Raw genomic sequence first — 4,485 nt, 5'->3', positions numbered from 1 at the left:
GTACTTAGTGCTTTACTTTAATGAGAATGTGAACTTTTATTGAATTAATAAATTCTCAAATTTAAATATCAGAATACATTTTTCTTGTGTGTAAACTATTAAATTGTTCTGGCAAAAATGCTTTCTGTATTGTACAGGCCCAGTCAAACTATAAAGTTGTTGACAACTTATGAAAAGTTTGTTCAACACTAAAGATATAGTATATAGTAGAAATAGTTATGACAAAATTTTCATAAATCAGTATAACTTGTCAAAAACATTATAGTGTGACAGGGTCTGTACAAATAAAGTTACTTTGTTTTGTATTTTATCAGCTAAATGTAGTAAATGTGATGTGTATGTGCAGTAAAAATAAAAGTCCTCTTGTCTTAAGATTCTGTTTTTTTAGATATCTCAAATAACGATCTTAATAAACTAGGTGAAAGTTGATTCATTCAAGCTGGGCCTTAGAATCTTTTTTTCCTATTTGATGAATTAAAGCTATCTAAAATCAGATGTCTCAAGTTTTAGGTTCATTTAATAAATGTATTATATMTCAAATTAGATGACTTACTGTGCAAATTTAAACATTACGTTGTATTTTTTCACATAAAAAATAAGATAAATACAAATTAAAGGCCAAAAAATCAGAAATCTTCAACCCTGTTCCTCATCAACTCCGTGTCCTAGATGTTTCAGCTCTTTTTCTGCTTCAACACACCTGATTGAAATAATTACCATATACCCAGAATATCACCAAGTTTAGCAGAAGCRTGTCAATCATGCACTACAGTCAGGTGTGTTGAAGCAGGAAAACATGTTAAGTTGACACAAAAGCACTGTAAAGTGAAATTGCAATTTTTGATTTCACTATTTTTAGTAACATGAGTCTAGCAGTCTGAGGACTTGTGGGATGAAACTGTTGCAGAGCCTGGTGGTTCTGTTTTTCAGGCTGTAATACCTCAGGCCAGAGGCCAAGAGAATAAAGAGGGATGTTTTATCTCTGGTGGGGCACTGTCTGTGATCTTTAGCTTGGATGAATGGGATGGAAATCCTTATGATTTCCATTGCTGCCCCCCTTCCACCTCAGAGCCTGCGGTTAGGGTTAGTCCCTCCTGTAAAGAATGGTGAAGACAGSGATGGGAATCAACTCATCCTGTAGAGGAAGTGCAGATGCTGGTGTTCCTGGACCAGATCAGCTTGTCTGCTCTGTGCACCCACTGAAAAAAATGACTTGTAAGATTTACTTGATAACACCCGGTAAAGATTTGCACTAGCGTTTGTTAAGTAAATTTAAATGCTACAAATTCATGTAATATTTACTCATCATTATCTAGTAAAAGTTTTAAGAATATAGTTTTAAGATTTGTGAATAAATCAGGTAAATTTTACTTACCTGATTTATTCACAAATTTTTAATTATATTCTTAATAACTTTTACTAGATAATGATGAGTAAATATTACTTGAATTTGTAGCATTTAAATTTACTCAACAAACATTAGTGCAAAATGTTATGAGGATTTTTTCAAGTAAATTTTACAAGTTCTTAATATCAGTGCACATGTGTCAAGGACAATATTGTAGCATAACACCTCACAGCTACAGAGAGAGATGAAGCTTCTGTTGTAGTTCAAGACTTTATTTTATTTTATTATTATTTTTAACACAACAGCTGAAGCCGCTGTGGACGGTCCGCACATTATCACACCCACTGCGTGGAGACACACGGACACTGAGCAGAACCGACCCGACTCAAAGTCAATCGAATAGAACCAAATTCATGGAGAGGGGCTGAAGAGGTGCCGCTGCAGTTAACAGTTATATACTATAGTCGAGGTGCCGAAAGCAAAATGGTCCAAAGTGTGGTGTCACTTTACAAGATAAGATGCAGAAACTTCCACCTAATATTTGGTGCAAAGACAAATTATTAANAGGTTCGACTATCCGACGGACCCTCCTCTCCAGGACCCCTGAATAGACCTTACCAGGGAGGCTTAAGAGTGTGACCCCCCTGTAATTGGAGCACACCCTCCAACAATAATTAGGAAATAATAATTAAGTGTGACACTCTTATTTTAGTGAGGCAAGCAGATGTCTCTACCTTTAATTAGATACAAGATAATTAAACTAAAACACTCCCTTTTTCTTTGTCCTGAAGAAAATTTTTCCCTCCAAAACAGATTTGATTTGTTAAAAAAAACTTTTCCTGTATAAGGTGTAACATTTTTATTGGCCAACTAAAACATTGACTCCGCCCATAATAGAGGTTTTAAAAAGCTTATCGCACTCCCAGTTTCTAAGAAGACAAAGAAGACAAAGCAGAAGAAGACCGACAGAGAGAAAGAGAGTTTTCCAACATCAGAAGCCAGAAACAGCTTTCCAAGCTCAGCAGAGGCCCAGCCAGCCAGCTCCTCCCTATGGGCTGGGCAGGATGGTGGCTATTCTGCATCTCCCGCTGGTTTAACGAACAGCACCGTTTAATATTGACTCAATATCTGAGTTTGATTTTATAGAAGTTAAATAAGCTAATTGTAATACATGCATCYTTTTAGTTCATTTTCTCTACAAAGCTGAAATCATATTAAGAAGTCTTGTAGCCACCTGGGAAAGACCGGACCACGTTGTCACCAGGGAGTGACCCCCTTCTCTGACCAAGGGACTAGTCGAGTTTTACAGGCAGACCGCCTGACATCCAGCTTGCATGGAGTGCCTACCTGGGGAACGACCCCCCAGAGATGACCCTCCACCGCTGACTTCCCCTCCTGGTACCCACACGGCAGAGCAAAAGGGTAAAAGTGAACATTTGTCCTGGTGACAAACAGGTGCTCAGACATAATTTGATTCTTATCTTGTGTGAGACCAACATATTTCTGTCTCTGTTGTTAAATAAATWTTGCCATAACAGTAAACTAAACAATTTTTCTCCCTAATTTAACAAGGACCCCCTTAGTTAAATCCTCAGCTAAAAGCAAACTCACCTCACCTCACTCCAAACCTCAAACTCACCTCTCAGTGTTTATTTTATGTTTATTTGTTGTTTTTTTCTTTGTTTATTTGTTTGTTTTGTTGTTATTCACTCATGATTGCAAACTTTCAGTTTTTACGTGGTTCAATCATGTCATCACTCATTACTCACCATAGTTGTAAATACATTTAATCTGTAAATAAATGGCCTGTGGAGAACATGCCAACATAAGCTAATGTCACTTTTGTGTCTTGATAAAAAGTATTATTGGTTCTGATAAGACAAGAACTCATAAAACCATTTTGGGTACATTTATTGTGAGACTGATTACAATAAAGTTACAGGTTTTCGTCTCTTTCCTGGGTTAATCCTTGACCAAATTATGAGCGTGGTGCCTCGAGGTAAGATAATTTGCACATTTAAATAATTCACAAATTATCCATTTTAGAATATACCCAAAACCCCTACAAGGCTGTGCAGGTAGGGAAGCTACAGTTCACAACAACTTGAAGCCAAAGTCTCTTAAACGTGTCCAGAAGGTCCAGGAGTTCATGTTATTTTTAATTCAACTTGAACGGTGCAGGTTTAGCTAACCTCTAACTAACAGATGACAAGCCGGCCAGGGACATGTCCGCTRGCTGAGCTTCACTCTACTCCGGCAGAAGTGGTGGGTCGAGTGGGCGGAGTTTAAACACAATCTATATGGGTTTTTCTGCTAAGAAAAACCCATATACATTGTGTTTAAAAACCCAGTCAGATCACATATCGGCTGACTGGTGAGGAGCAGAGCCAACTGCTCCAAGCAGAGGTGTTTTTATCTTTTTTTATTTTTTGTTTTGTTTTGTTTTTCCCTCCCTGTTTTGTTTAATATGTATATATGGTCATTCGGGCAGATATTTTTTTGGCTTGTTGGGGGAAACATGTTGCTCATTTTTGCACATTTTACTGAGTGCACTTGGAGACCTTTCTACATTGTTTTCCCCCAGCTTCTCAACATGCTTTGTCCAAAGCTTCCTTCTTTCCAACWCATGTCTGGCAGMTTCTGGCAAGATTTATAACTTTGGCCGAAAAAGGGAGGGTCTTGCCGGACCAGCCGAGGAGTGTTGAGGGATGTCATTGGCTTAGCTCGATGTTGATCACAAAAATAAACCAATAGGCCATCGTGATCGACAAAAACTGTTAATAATATATATTTTTTTGGTTCATGGCAGACTCGGGCCGGCCCATAAATGAGTGTCGGCCCACCGGGCATTGCCCGGTACACCAGATGACCAGTCCAGCCCTGTTTGTTATCGAGCTCCACCTTAACAAATCTGATAACGGGATGACTTGTACTCTATAACTAGCTAACCACAATTAACACTAGCTAAACAGTTTCATATTGCTTTAACAAGTCTCAGCTAATAATAGTTGTATTTTTCCGAATATCCAAACGTGACATTGTTTTCTGGAGATTCGGGTTCTTAATAAATCCTTTCTTCAACAGGTCCATAGCGAGGAACTTGAAGCTGCAGCAGCTCCCATGGGGCAGCTATGAGT

This window comes from Austrofundulus limnaeus, unplaced genomic scaffold, assembly GCF_001266775.1.
Source record: "Austrofundulus limnaeus strain Quisiro unplaced genomic scaffold, Austrofundulus_limnaeus-1.0 Scaffold157, whole genome shotgun sequence".
NCBI classification, from domain to species: domain Eukaryota; kingdom Metazoa; phylum Chordata; class Actinopteri; order Cyprinodontiformes; family Rivulidae; genus Austrofundulus; species Austrofundulus limnaeus.
Note: the sequence above shows the minus strand (reverse complement) of the source record.